Source organism: Dendrobates tinctorius, unplaced genomic scaffold (genome assembly GCF_039654945.1).
Source record: "Dendrobates tinctorius isolate UK_male_01 unplaced genomic scaffold, ASM3965494v1 ptg000114l, whole genome shotgun sequence".
Taxonomy (NCBI): Eukaryota; Metazoa; Chordata; class Amphibia; order Anura; family Dendrobatidae; genus Dendrobates; species Dendrobates tinctorius.
Window position 1 is genome coordinate 9,435,281 of NW_027361782.1, and position 15,474 is coordinate 9,450,754.

Below are 15,474 nucleotides of genomic sequence, written 5' to 3' on the forward strand. Positions count from 1 at the left end.
ACTCACCTGTGCTCCAGTACTATGGCTGTGCTCACCTTTGCTCCAGTGATGTGGCTGCGCACACCTGTGCTCCAGTGCTGTGGCTGCGCACACCTGTGCTCCAGTGCTGTGGCTCCGCTCACCTTTGCTCCAGTGCTGTGTCTGTGCACATCTGAGCCCCAGTGCTGTGGCTGTGCACACTTGTACTCCAGTGCTGTGGCTGTGCTCACCTTTGCTCCAGTGCTGTGGCTGCGCTCACCTGTGTTCCAGTACTGTGGCTGTGCTCACCTTCGCGCCAGTGCTGTGGCTGCCTTCACCTCTGCTCCAGTACAGTGGCTCCGCTCACCTTTGCTCCAGTGCTGTGTCTGTGCACATCTGGGCCCCAGTGCTGTGGCTGTGCACACTTGTGCTCCAGTGTTGTGGCTGAGCACACCTGTGCTCCATTGCTCTGGCTCCCCTCACCTATGCTCCAGTGCTGTGGCTACGCTCACCTTCGCGCCAGTGCTGTGGCTGCCTTCACCTCTGCTCCAGTACAGTGGCTCCGCTCACCTTTGCTCCAGTGCTGTGTCTGTGCACATCTGGGCCCCAGTGCTGTGTCTGTGCACATCTGTGCCCCAGTGTTGTGGCTGAGCACACCTGTGCTCCATTGCTCTGGCTCCCCTCACCTATGCTCCAGTGCTGTGGCTACACTCACCTGTGCTCCATTGCTGTGGCCTTATGAAGCCCACCCTGGAGCTGCACTGGAGATGTTATTTAACCCTTTTGCTGCTGCAGCAGTTTTCACTTTGTTATTACACAAATAGGGCTGAATTTTACAATTTATGTCTTAACGCCCCGCACCGTGCGCTGCCTGAGCATTCATACAAATGCCTTAAGATGAGGCTGCGGGAGATGGGGAAACTGATGCCTCTGATCTGCGATTTCCATGCTACTGAGATATACAGTGGGTTCAAAAAGTATTCAGACCCCTTTAAATTTTTCACTCTTTGTTTCATTGCAGCCATTTGGTAAATTCAAAAAAGTTCATTTTTTTCTCATTAATGTACACTCTGCACACCATCTTGACTGAAAAAAACAGAAATGTAGAAATTTTTGCAAATTTATTAAAAAAGAAAAACTGAAATATCACATGGTCATAAGCATTCAGAAAAATTTAAAGGGGTTTGAATACTTTTCGCACCCACTGTATAGTGGAACGTGTGGAGCCGTCTGTATCCTGAGCACTGGGCAGACTGGACAGATAACTGGGAAGCGGATAATTCACTCACTGATCTCTGGTTGTGATCCCAGTAATACTGAACAGCTCACACCCCGGTATAAGGCAGCAACACTGCTACACGTGTAAAGAGGTGACAGAGGCCGTCATATGCCTCCCCCTTTTTGGACATTGTTCACATTTAATATCGTTTAGAAATGTTAATGTATTCATGTACAGTAACTGTAAAGTTTAGGTACTTAACATAATAATCTTTAACATGTGTTCTGTCTAGGATTAGGGATAGCATAAAATAGTGGGGCACATTAGAGATAGATAAACAGGCTGAGTGGCGTGCAAGTGTTAACCATCTTAAATAGTAACTATTCCAAGGAGGATCTAGGACCTACGGCCAGGATTAGGCGAAGCTGAGATGGCGAGCCTTCTACATTTTCCTATTGAAACTGGACAAGAGGAATGGGAGGAATCTGATGGACCTAAAGGTACGGACTCCGCATATGGGACAGTAATTGTCCAGCGAGGCAGAGATTGCTGGGAAAGACAGAGAATGTTGGAAGGGACAACGATTGTTCAGTGGGCAGAGATTGCCAGGATGGGACAGGGATTGTCCAGCGAGACAGGGAATGCCAGAACAAGGCAGAGATTTCAGGAGAAACAGGGATAGCTCCAGGAATGTCATTGCAAGAGAACTGTGCTGTATCTCTGTCAAGTAGCCTGTTAATAAATAAATTTGAACTGTTAAGTATGAACATAGATTCTGGAGACGTTTGTGAGAACTGGGAATCTGGAGCCGGGATGGCTGACGCAGAACGATCCCTAGAATCTAAAGTGAGTGTTCTACTTCATGTTTCCTTTTGGGGAGCCAGGGTGTGGGAATGCAACAGCACCTTACCACGACTACCACACGGAGTAACATGTCTCCATCCAACAGGGGGCAGAATGCTGATGATGGTGGTGGCTGCTCAGAATCACAGAATTTCTTCTCTGCTCTCTAAGGATTGCTATATCTCCAGTCCATGACACTGTTCATATGTTTCACTTCCAAGTCAGCAAAGTTCAGATGCAGCAGAGCTGAGTTAGTCATTTGTTACAATTCTCACTGATATCACTGATTCTTCTGTGGTTTTCCAATAAACTGCAGATTAGTCAGTTCCTGTCACACTTTGCAGCATTGATGAGATCTATATAGATGGATGTAGCAAAGCTGGATTTACCCACTGCAGATGTTGCACATCCAGACATCAGCTTCTGACTGCGTTCCTGACACCTCGTTCACATGGTCAGTATTTGATCAGTATTTTACATCAGTATTTATAAAACAAGACCAGGAGAGGAACAATCAGAGGAAAATTCTAATAGAAACACTTCACCACTTCTGTATTTATCACCCACTCCTGGTTACAAATACTGATGTCAAATACTGACCAAATACTGAACATGTGAATGTGGCCTAATACTCTTGTGTTGCTGCTGCGGCTTCTTCACATCCCACCAAATATTTTCTATTGGATTGGAGTTCTGCATCTGCGATGGCCGCTTCATTCTTTCTCCTCCAGACACCAATGATCTAGGCGCCCAGAAACAAATCCCAGAACTTTTGTGATTATTTCTATCGTTTCGAGCATATTGGAGCATCTTGTGCTTTTGGGTCAGTAGAGATGGCGCCTTGGAGTTCAGACATGGAGACCTTCAGCACTGAGTATGCGTCTTTAGACTATCACTCATCTATGTAAAGAAAATCGCTCTGATGTTGTTCCTGAAAAGTCGGACGAGCGTCATGTTAGTACAATGCGATCTTTATCAAGTAGTATCTGATAGATAGATAGATAGATAGATAATAGATAGATGATAGATAGATAGATAGATAATGGATAGATACATAGATAGATAATATATAGATAAATAGATAATAGATATGTAGATTATAGGTAGATGATACGCAGATGATAGATAATACATAGATGATATAGATAATAGATAGAGTATAGATAATAGATAGATAATTAGATTATAGATAGATAGATGGATAATAGATAATAGAAAGCTAATAGATAATAGACCGATAGATAGCTAGATACATAATAGATAATAAATAGATACTACATAGATAATAGATAGATGATAGATATATAGACAATAGATAGATAAATAAATAATAGATAGATAATAGATTAATAGATGTCAGGAAAACATGAGTTATTTCCTAATATCCTAGGTACACATCCATAGCTGCCTGTTGCCCTCCCCCCACTGGTTTGTGAAAGACCAAGCTTCACAAGCAATCCCCCTCGCTGCTGAAGCCCCCTCTCTCTGCCTCTGTGAAATTCTATCCACTCCCCCCTCCCTTCAGCAAATGGTCACATTTATTGCATGCCAGCCTTGCCGAGTTAAGTGTGTTTTTTTTTCTTTTTCCATCCAAAACTCCCTTTGTCCATTCCAGGTTGAATTTAATAACACACAATTATCCTAGAGACAGGAAAATTAGATTTCCAGGATCAGGGGAATTGAGGCTACCCATGTCAGCGTTTTGCGGCCTCTAGGGCTGTCAGAAACTGGGAAAATAGTTTCTGCCCCCTAGTAGCCTGCAGACATGTCCTGCTTTGTCTCAAAAAAAACGTAACTTCACAGGGGAAAATATAATGCCCCTGGAGACCTTGGTGTGAGAGCAACCAGAGAATTCAAAATGGTGGCAACAGTTAAAAGGTCAGACAAAACTATAGTCACGTTTAATGCACTAAGAAAGTCTGCCCACGTGCCTTGCATTCCTCTGCTGTGACCTTCAGTTCCAAGCCTTGGATGACTGGGCTCCTAGTTTGAACGTTATGTGATCAACTGCGTTTCCTGGGCTCTAAGGCCCTACTGAACTGTCTGGGCTCCCAGACCCTACTCCCTAAAATGTCGGGAACTTGCTGGCTTACCCACAGTTGGCCCCTCCTAAGTAAACTGTTACCTATCCTAATCTAATTGTGTCAAAATGCCCCCTCTAGTGGGCTAACTAAATTACTATGCTCTCCCTGAACAATAATATACATATAGCAGCATTAAGTACATATCATTATTTACAAAGTAAGACATTCAGAACCGGGATGGATTTAGAGCATTAAACAGTTTCTGTGACCCCTTACAGTGGAACCATGTGAAGACAAGGTAATGGATCCTGGGTGCAATGAGGGACTGGATGGGAAATTCCTGGGGCTGACAGGAACAGTAAATATAGGGATAGTCCAGGTGGAATGGAAAATAATGCTGAGGATGCACTGTAGTAAGAAAACAAGAATTAAGAAGTGTTGTGCCCAATATCACATGTTACAATCTGATGAACTTCAACTGTCCAGTAAACTTTTGCTTGTAGAAACGAACTGTTCCTTCTGTGTTCCTGTACGTGCAGTGGCTCCTGAAGATGGAGGTCTGGAGAAAGTGGCCTGCAGCCTTCAAGTGAGTGTGATACACCTGACAGCACATTGGGACTGGGACACGATTTTCCTGTAAAGTGCCAGGGCATTACGGAACAGCAGCTTGTCCACGGCTACCATCCTTGGTCAGTTTACAGATGCACGGTGGGGGCTCAGTGATGTCTACAGTGAAGCATGATGGGGGCTTGAGGATGTCCACAGTGAAGCATGACAGGGGCTCAGTGATACTCAGTGATCCTTATAGTGAAGAAAGGCTGAGGCTCAGTGGGTGCTTTGAGATGTCTACAGTGAAGCATGGTGGGGGATCGGTAATGTCAACAGTGAAGCATGTCAGGGGCTTGGTGATGACTACTGTGAAGCATGGCAGAGACTCAGTGATGTCTACAGTGAAGCATGTGCGGGGCTCGGAGATGTCTATAGTGAAGCACAGCAGCGGCTCAGTGCTGTTTACAGTGAAGCACGGGGCTTGGTGATGTCTTCAGTGAAGCATTGTGGGGGCTTGGTGATGTCTAGAATGAAGCATGGCGGGGGCTCAAAGATTTCTACAGTGAAGCACATTAGATTCTCGCTGATATATACAGTGAAGCATGGCGGGGGCTAAGAGAAGTTTACAATGAAGCACGGCTGGGGCTCGGTGATGTCTACAAAGAAGCATGGCCGGGGCTCGATAATGCCTACAGTGAAGCATGTCAGAGGTTCACTGATATCTACAGTGAGGCATGGCGGGGGCTCAGAGGTGTCTACAATGAAGCACGGCGGGGTCTTGGTGATGTCTACAGTGAAGCACAGTGGGAGCTTGATGATGAGGGTTCTGGCTGATTCTATGGGGTCCTCTGATTTCGGTACGCGCCCCAGCTGCCATTGATACATTTTATCGAGTGTTTTTGCCTTTTGTGATTATAATGTCTTGTCTGGTAAATGAATAATTGTCTTGCAGCGCTCGGCTCCGGCATTCCAGTAATATCTGCAGATAAGCTCATAAGCTCTTTTAAAACTGCTGATGCTGGTTCATTTTGGGGAGGGCTACTGAAGGCGGCGTGATTAAATATCTGTTATTACAATCTGAAATGTAAAGTAACACGACGGCAGATCGTTCTATTTCTTCTTCTCCCTTGTACAAATTTGTAATGGGTCAGCGAAGAAACAGATGGAGAACGTCATTACATTCACAAATATCCTGCACTTGTACAGATAAAAATATTTGTTTTCAGACTGAATATTTTATGTGGAAATGTAAAACGATTCTGTTCTTTATCCTCAATTAGTGTCACTTCTCCGCGACTCCGGCCTCCTGTCCTTACCGCGACGCACAGATTTGGGGACTTCAGGCCGCGGCCATTTTATTTTTATAATTTTGTAGAATATAAACACTGGCTTGTTTTCCCCATAATCGGAGGGTTTTTTTTGCCATTGGGGCAGATTTATAAATCCTGTGTAATTCTTACTCTGCAAATGTAAACTACACAGTCCTGAAAGGCACCAAATGTATCCCAGTGGTTCATGGGGTCGCCAGTCACGCTATTCCCCTCCTCGTCAAACAAGACACAGTGTCTGAAACAAAATGAATATGGTGGAAGCCACAAAATCCAGACTTGTGACGCCAGTTACTGCCCAGTTCTGCGCATTTTGCGGGCAGCACGGTGGCTCAGTGGTTAGCACTGCAGCCTTGCAGCGCTGGAGTCCTGGGTTCGAATCCCACCAAGGACAACATCTGCAAGGAGTTTGTATGTTCTCCCCGTGTTTGCGTGGGTTTCCTCCGTGCACTCCGGTTTCCTCCCACACTCCAAAGACATACTGATAGGGAATATAGATTGTGAGCCCCACCCGGGACAGTGATGAAAATGTGTGCAAACTGTAAAGCGCTGCGGAATATGTTAGCGCTATATAAAAATAAAGATTTATTTATTTATTTTATTTTGCTTGATAAATATGAGCCACCGCTGTACAGTACGGATCGTTGCAGATATATTTGTCTCTGATATATTTCTCGGTATGTTACAGTATCTCTGAGTTGTGTATGCGGCCTCTTTTAGGTCTAATGGACCCCTCATGCATCGCAGACCTCAAAGCCCCAGATATACTGTATACAGTCAGCTGAATGTGTCGATATTGGCAGCAGTCTAAGGGCTCCATCACATGAGTATAATCGGGTTGTGAGCTCAGACCCAATACATCCAGAGCACATGGACAATTCTCTGCATTGGATCTAATGGCCGCATGCGCGATCATTGTCCATTCTATAGACCAGACTAATGCAGGCAATGTGTATGGCGGCTCTTGCACCTGGCAGCTAGGTGGATCCACACATGCGCAGCACACAGAGACACAGTTTGGCCATTTCTCAATATGGCCATCTGATTCCAGCCTAAAGGGCATGGGGCCTCCAGTCTCTGCTGGACAGAGGAGGTCGAAGGAGAGAAGGATCCGGCATCCTGAGTTTCATCAGTCTCTGGTTTATTTTCTCCTTGGAGATAAACTCTTATCCAGTGTCCCCAGCAGCGGCTCTCAGAGGACACAGGTGTTTCTGTGTATAGAGGAGTCGGGGGAAATATCTGACGGTCATTTGGCCATCAGTTATCTAATGTTCGAGGGGGGGGGGGCTTTAGACCTCCGACTGTCGTGGTAGCACATAGACACCTCAGGGTGCCCCCCCACATGACACCCTGGTGCAACGAGGAGCTCTCTACAGCCGGCATGGAGATATGTTTTGGCGACTTCAGCAGGAATAGGTAGGTTGTGCCATCATTCTCCCTTTTTTTGGTGAATTATTGCAGTGGGTTCCTGTAGGGTAATGACGTGTCGTGTCCCCCGTGTGGCTGCATTTACTGCACACTGCTCTTACAGCTCTAATAATGCGGGTGTGTGATACTATCAATATTCTAATGAGCCCAAAGCAGCATAACATTGGGCAGATCAATGAATTGTGCTCCGTATTCAGTACATTTCTGTGCAAAATATATGACTAGCACTGCAGAATCTGTACACAATGTGCCCCACACTGATGCTGTATGGCTGTGGGCACAGATATACACCACATGGAGAAAGGACCGGCCGCACGTCTTACTACTGAATTCTGGTTTCTCACTAGTCCCATTGTCAAGCAGCTGCATGCAGCCGTACATCACCAAGCACAATGCCGAGCGTTGGATGGAGTGGTGTAAAGCCACCACCACTGGACTCCAGAGGAGACGTTTTCTGTGCAGTGAGAGACTGCATTGTGCCCCCTGTACAGATGGTGGAGGAGGATATTGCTATGGGCTGTTATCAGGGTCTGGTGATTCCAGGAGGATGTTACCCCCTTACTGCATTGTACCCCCCTGTACAGATGGTGGAGGATAATGCTATGTGCTGTTATCAGGGTCTGGTGATTTCAGGAGGACGTTACCCCATGACTGCATTGTTCCCCCTGTACAGATGGTGGAGGAGGATAGTGCTATGGGCTGTTATCAGCGTTTGGTGATTCCAGGAGGACATTACCACCTGACTGCATTGTGCCCCCTGCAGGGGTGGATTAAGGGTAGCCAGGGCCCTGGGCTGTTCAGACTCTGTGGGCCCCCCGGTCATGTGACGGGGTCAGGAAGTCACTAGTTTTCATGACGCATACGGGGCATCAAGGAGTGGGAAGGGGTTAAATACTGAGGTAAAAAAGTCAGCAAATACACAACATGTGCAGGAGGCCTCACAAATACTGAGGTAAAAAACACCAAATACTCAGCGTGTCCATGAGGCCTTACAAATACTGAGCGAAAAACTCACCAAATGCTCAGCGTTGAGGCCTTATAAATACTGAGATAAAAACTCACCAAATACTCAGCATGTTCACGAGGCCTTATTAATACTGGAAGGCTTCCACCCAACATCTAATCCTGACTCACCTGTACCTAACATCAAAACCAGCTAATAGTCTGCAATCACCTGTTGACCTGGACCCATGAATAGGGATGAGCGAGTATACTCATAGGATTTGGTACTCGGTGAGTAATGCGGTACTCGCGGTACTCGAATTCTGGCGAGTAAATTTCACTACTCGCCTTGCAATATTCGGCACAGCCCAGCACAGTCCCTGCACAGCCTGGTCAATCCCCGCACAGCCCAGCACAGTCCCGCACTGCCCGGCACAGTCCCCGCAAAGCCCAGCCAGTTCCCGCCCAGCACAGTCCCGCACAGCCCGGCACAGTCCCCGCACAGCCCGGCACAGTACCCGCACAGCCCGGCACAGTCCCGCACAGGCCAGCACAGCCCCGCACACACACACAGCCCATTACTCGCATTTCCCATAGACTTACATTGGACTCGCTACTCGTTACGAGTACCCGAGTATTAGGAGCCACTCGTAACGAGTACAGCGAGTCTGAGTATTTCACTACTCGCTCATCTCTACCCATGACCTGTCTGACAAGTTACTTCACATGAGTCACACAGAGGCTTCTGCTTCATGACCTTCCCCAGATAGAAGAAGCAGCCTCCGATGTGCAGCCTGTGGCTGGATACACAGGAAGAGACGCTCCTCGTCACAGGCTATGCCCAACATGGCAGCAGAGGGGCTAACACCACAGACAAGTCGCCGTCTCCTCACACACTGGACACGACGCTGCATCTGGCTAAGAACAAGTGCACATTGTGCAATGTTAGTCAAGTCCAAGATGTTCAGCATGTGGAGGACCAAGGGGGGGAACAAAAAAGACCCCAGGATTGGAACAGGAGCATGGGAAAGTGGTGGACAGCGGTCGGAGGGGTAGGGTTTATATAGGGGTCGGAGTAAGTAAATATATACTGTATATATATTGTATATACACACACACACATATTACTACATGCGGGCAGCGCACACATGCACAATCCTCAAGTTATATGACTTTCAACTGGTCAAAAACTTTGTCTCAGTAGGCCAAGAAAGAAATGTGGCAGGAATAAAGTACTCATAGTTACTTACGTGTGAGGCAGAGGTGACTAGACCCGCCATCTCGTGCCCACCTTACTAGAGGTGCCCACTGCCCACATATGGCAAAGTTAATGGAAACAGATGACTTCCACTATGATGATTGGTTACCGGCCGCCCGACCACACCCATTCCACAACTAGTCACACCCATGTATACGCCCCAACCACACCCATTTAGCACTGCTGAACACACTGACTGGTACTGAGGGCACAGTGGCTGGCATTGTTGGCACAGTGGCTGGTACTGTGGGCACAGTGGCTGGTACTGTGGGCACACTGACTGATAGTGAGGAAAAGAAAGAAAGAACAGAGAGAGAGACAAAAGAAAACAGAGAGAAAAAGAAAAGAGAGAGAGAGAAAGAAAGAAACAGAGAGAGAAAGAAAGAACAGAGAGAAAGAAAGAGGGGACAGAAAAAAAGAACAGAGAGAGAGAAAAAAGAAAGGGGAAAGAAAGAAAGAACAGAGAGTGAGAGAGAAAGAAAGAGGGGAATGAAAGAACAAAGAGAGAAAGAAAGAGAAAGAAAGAGGGGAAAGCAGGGAAAGAAAGAACAGAGAGAGAAAAAAAGAGAAATGGGAAAGAAAGATCAGAGAGGGAGAGAGAAAGAAAGAGGGGAAAGAAATAACAATGAGCAAAAGAAAACAAGCAAGAAAGAAAGAACGAGAAAGAAAGAACAGAGAGAAAGAAAGAAAGAAGGAAAGAAGGAAAGAAAGACGAGAAAGAAAGAACAGAGAGAGAAAGAAAGAGGAAAGAAAGAACAGAGAGAGAAAGAAAGAAAGAAAGAAAGAGAAAGAAAGAAAGGAGAGATAGATAGAGAGAAAGAAAGAACTGAAAGAGAAAGAAAGAGGGGAAAGAAAGAACAGAGAGAGAAAGAAAGGGAAAAGAAAGAAAGAACAGAGAGATAGAAAAAGAACCAGAGAGAAAGAAAGAAAGAACAGGGGGGGGGGGAAGAAAGAACAGGGGGGGAAGAAAGAGGGGACAGAAAAAAAGAACAGAGAGAAAAAGAAAGAGGGGAAAGAAAGAACAGAGAGGGAGAAAGAAAGAGGGGAAAGAAAGAATAGAGAGAAAGAGAGAATAAAAGAAAGAAAGAAGGAAAGGAAGGGGAAAGAAAGAAAGAACAGAGAGAAATAAAGAGGGGAAAGAAAGAGAACAGAGAGAAAGAAAGAACAGAGAGAAAGAAAGGAAGAACAGAGAGAGAAAGAGAGAAAGAAAGAACAGAGAGAGAAAGAAAGATTAGAGAGAGAAAGAGGGGAAAGAAAGAGAAAGAAAGAACAGAGTGACAGAACAGAGAGAAAAAGAAAGAAAGAGGGGAAAGAAAGAACAGAGAGAGAAAGAAAGAACAGATAGAGAAAGAAACAGAGAGAAAGAAGGAAAGATTCTACAGTATAAAGATACTATACTAGTCTGGCTCACATTGCAGTGCCCAACTGAGCCTCCCGATGCAGGACATATCATGATCCGCTCACATGGCCAACATCCCCGAGTCCAAGGCGATCCTGCTGTCTGCGCTGTCGGAGGAGGACATGGTGATGATCTGAAGCATTCCCTGAAGTGCCTCCATGGTTCCGTCACAATCTCCTCCCGAAATTACCTCATTTCCGGTCAGCTACCGGCACGTCACTTCTGATGGGACGTCACGTGCAAGTTTTCAAGTGCTCCTCAGGGCTCCGCCATGTACTCCAGTGTCTGTGGGAAAATAAGCTCCCGGTCGGGGCAGACTTTCAAAATCTGGGATGGTTGGGAGGTATGAATGCTCCCCATCATACACCTTGTACACGCATGGCTCCGCACACATCAGACACACAGAGTTCCGCTTTGTATGCCTCGTACACACATGGCTCCACTCCGTAAACCTCATACACATGTGGCTCTGCTCCGTACACCTTGTACACATGCGGCCACGCTATGTACACCTTGTACACATGGCTCCACTCCGTAAACCTAGTACAAATGCGACTTTGTTCCGTACACCTCGCACATGTGCGGCTCCGCTCCGTACATCTCGCACACGCGCGGCTCCGCTCCGTACACCTCGCACATGTGCGCAGCTACATCCACCCTGTAAACCCCTCCTGACCCCACACATACTTCCCTCATCCACCACCATGACAACCAGAACAGCAGAGTCCTGCATACATCGGGGGCTGTGCGCACAGGACCTGTGATGAGGTCACAGGAGGGGAGGAGTCAGGGGTCACATGATCAGGGGCATTGGATTGAGGTCCCTAATCATGTGACCCCCTGACTCCTCCCCTCATGTGACCTCATCACAGGTCCTATGCGCACGGAGCAGGGATTTAACAGTGAGGGGCTGCGGTGCGGATTATAAAGGGGCAATTTACCCTAGGCTGGTGGGCCACCCCACACCACTGGGCCCTGGGCTACCGCCCAGATTGACCTCATTATAATCCGCCACTGGCGCCCTGTACAGATGGTGGAGGAGGATAATGCTATGTGCTCAGGGGGTGGCCTCGGACCCTCAGCTCCAGTGATGGGGAGTCTTAATCTTGAGCACAAGACATTGTGGACGATTGTAGCTTTGTGGGAACAGTTTGGGAAAAAGTATCAGTGTTCAATAAGTCTGAAGCCAGAAATGTCTAAAATATCTAGAAAATCTTCTGTATTTATTACACAGGCGTCTGTGATTGGTGCAAATTCTTACTTTCTCTTCTGATATTAATACATCCATATATAGGCCAGTATTTTCGGTCCCCTGCACTGACGCTTCATTAGGCTGTGTTCACACACAGCGTTTTTTTTAGCGGTTTTCCCAATAAAACCGCTAAAAATAAGCCTCCCATTCATTTCTATGCATTTTGCACTATTTGTACATATTGATGAGCTTTTTACCGCGAAAAAAACGCTTTGCGGTAAAAAACGCAGCATGCTACTAATTTTGCGAATTCTTCTGCGTTTCTGGCTATTTCTATGCGTCTTGAAAACGCGCAGAAAAAAACCGCATGAAAACTACGCATTTTTTGCGCAGAAAACGCGCAGAAAAAAACCTGCGGTTTCTGGGAAGGGAGTCAGGTTTTCCAGCAGAAATTTTCTGCTACGTGTGCACTTAGCCTTAATCGTTCTTACTTGCACTGATACAATGAAGCAAACCTTCAGCACAGAGGAGAGCTTCATTCTGCTGCCTTGCTGCCCTTGTTTACACTGTAACGAACCCTCTCGCATGTAAGCACAATTATGATAGGATTGTTATCAAGCTTTGGATGTAAAGTACAATGTTTCCATTCACTGGCAGCAATTAAAAGACAAGAGGTTCATACAGCCTCAGTTACAAAGAATAAACAAACGGAGTCCAATCTATGAGTAATCTCGCATTACTATTTAAGTCCGGGATCACACATGCGAGGAATATGGCCGAGTCTCGCATGTTGATACCCGGCACTGCCGCTGGCACTCGGGAGTGGAGCGTGCGGTCGTATAGCAATACATGGTGCCGCATGCTCCGCTCCCGAGTGCCGGCGGCAGTGCCAGGTACCAACATGCGAGACTCGGCCATATTCCTCGCATGTGTGATCCCGGCCTAATTGGGATACCATTGTACCAAACCTTCAGCTGTGAGAAATAGGGTTAGGGACAGGGATCTGTCTGAGTTTTCAGAATCTGGACATACAGAAGAATGTTCCCATTGGCTGAAGGCAAGCAGAGATCCAGGTAAAACATGAGAATTGTTTTAGAAAGTTGCAGCACTTCTCATTGTAGGATAAATAGGCTTTATACATAGATGGAGGAGCAGGCGACCCAGTATATGATGCGGGTGCGGCCCTGTCAACGCTTGCTATGTACATGGGATGAGGGGGCGTCTCGTCGGGGCCTCGGGGGGGCCGCAAAACATATGTGTTTATCTAGCTTTCTATATACAATCCCCAGGACGAGAGCTTGTTATTATTACTTTTCATCTCATTGTCTAAACACAAAATGTGTAATGTACAGAGGAATGTGCTGACCCTCCGGATCTCCTGACTGCGGGAATCCAGAGATCCTGATAAACGCCTCTGCTCCAGGCTTCTTGGGTCATTCCCTACAGTCTATGGGCAGCACGGACCCGATTATCGGCACTTCTTACAATTTTTTATACATTTGATTATCATTCTCTTATTGAAATGACCTTTCTCTGAGCTTCTGCAAATACACACCTGTCAATCAGATCAGTCATTGCTGCAGTGTAAAGAATAGAGGATAGTTATGGTTAGAGTTAGTGTATAGGGTGACGGTAAGAGTTAGGCTATAGGTTTAGGGTACAGGGCTAGAGGATAGGGTATTGGTTAGAACATTTCTATGAGCCTCTTAAACAGACACAAGTAACCCCCGCTATCTATTCTGGGCTCTCAGGAGGCTCCGGACTTAAGGCCCCATCTCACATAGTGAGATCGCTAGCGAGATCACTGAATCATCACCGATTTTGTGATGCAACAGCGATCTCACCAGCGATCTCGCTACATGTGACACATAGCGGCGACTGGCCCCCCCGCTGGATATCGCTGATCGTGCTCGAATGCCCTGGGCCTTTTTTTCATCGTTTGCGTATCGCTGGCCAGCGCGCATCGCTGTGTTTAACGCCGACGAGTGACCTCGTTGGCGACGCAGAACTCAAGGACGCAGGCGGGAGTTGTCAGAAAAGCTGCTGTGTGACAAGGTACCAACGACGGCCGTCGGATTGCGGCGTCGTTGAGTAGATCTGCCTGTTTGGCAGCTTACTAGGGATCATGTAGCGATGCACCAGCGCTCCTTACCAGGTCGTATCGTTGTCGGGATCGCTGGTGTGTCGCTATGTGAAACAGGACCCTAACTCTTGTGTTGCAGTAATGGGGTCAATGAGGGACATTTACTCTCACACTAGTTTACTCATGAATCACCACTAAAGACCTCACACTTGCTGCTACCAGAAATAGAAATCACCACTAGTGAAGGGCAGACCCCTGGATGTCCGGGTCCGGCGAGTTCAGCAGAACAGTTAAAAAAATGTTGGTTTGCGTACTAGATCAGAGGCGCTGGTGTTTCTCGCACTCTCATGTAGATGTCAGAGTGAGAAACACCCGGTGTTCTTAGGGCTGAACCCGAACAATAACTTCCTGTCGAAGTCCGTGTCCAGGGTCCTTGCCCAAACATTAGGTGTTCGGTATGGACCCTGAACTTAACTATTCGGGTTCGCCCATCTCTTATCACCAGGAACTCTTTTGGAATTTTGCACTTACTGACTTGTGATTTTCTCTCCCTCAAACAGTAAAAAAGCTGCTTAACGTTTTCTAAAATTATGTTACATGAGTCAGTATATTTTTACGGAATGCAACTGTCCTATGATCAAAGGTTTACTTGTGTCCTTGTCCTATTCTCTCCGATGCAATGTTCATTAAAGGGATAAGTAGGAATCATTGGCGCTGTAGTCCAAACAAAACTCACCCAGGCCCCACTTTGCCATGATGTCTCTTTCTATATTACTGACACATGTAATTCCAGTTTAGCCTGTACAAGTCATGTAAAAGGCGCAGCCATCCTTTCATCCCAGCAGGAGCTCAAGTCAGTGATCAGCGAGCCACGAGGCTTCTCAGATCTTCTCCTTCTGAGATCACACACAACCAAACTACAGATATAAGACTAGTGCAGAAGAAAGGCATGGAAATGAGAGGCAATGATGCGCCTGGTGCCAGGGAATTACCCAGAAAATCCCAGCACTTTATCTATGATAGGAGAACAAAACATCTAGAGCCGCCATCGCTATTAACACTTTCACGGATGATGGCGGCTGGGACCATGTCTAACACAATTCCCCGGCAGGGGAAATAAAATTGTACTGGAAACAGTGATACTTATTTTGACACTTTATGTTTGTTTTGAGACTATAAGAAAAGAATGCGAAAAACTTTAAATTTTGGAAGTAAATATAATAGAAACAAAAAAGAAACAAATCCAAGAAG